The sequence below is a fragment of the Meleagris gallopavo genome, chromosome 17 (assembly GCF_000146605.3).
Source record: "Meleagris gallopavo isolate NT-WF06-2002-E0010 breed Aviagen turkey brand Nicholas breeding stock chromosome 17, Turkey_5.1, whole genome shotgun sequence".
NCBI classification, from domain to species: Eukaryota; Metazoa; Chordata; class Aves; order Galliformes; family Phasianidae; genus Meleagris; species Meleagris gallopavo.
This window is the reverse complement of record NC_015027.2, coordinates 7,998,178-7,998,639: the sequence shown is the minus strand read 5'-3', so window position 1 is coordinate 7,998,639 and position 462 is coordinate 7,998,178.

The following is a 462-nucleotide window of genomic DNA, read 5'->3' as shown; positions in this document are numbered from 1 at the left end:
CGGCGCGCCCCGAAACCCGCCGCTGCACAAACAAACGCACGCTGCAGCGAATTAAAAACCCGAACCACAGAGCTGCCAGAGCCAACGCCGCAAGCAGCGTGCGGCAGGGCGGCGTGCACACCAGCGTTCGCTGCAATTAAGACACGCGATCTAAAATTATAAGCATGTGACGAGACAAAGCTGACTGGTCCCAACGAACCGCTAATGCCGTGGGAATCCTCTTAGCCTCCCACCGCTCCGGAGCAGCGGCTCGGCAGGGCTGCGGGGAAAGCCCGGCTCCGGGCTGAGCTGACAGCAGGGGCGCTCACAGACGGACAGACCGATAGACGGACAGACCGACAGACCCCAGCCCCATGGTCCCTCACCCGCGCGTCCCCCCGCCCGCACTCCGCTCGGCCGTTCCGCTCCCCATTCCCGTCCGCTTCTCCCGCAGCGGAGCCGCACCGCGGAGCCCCGGGGATT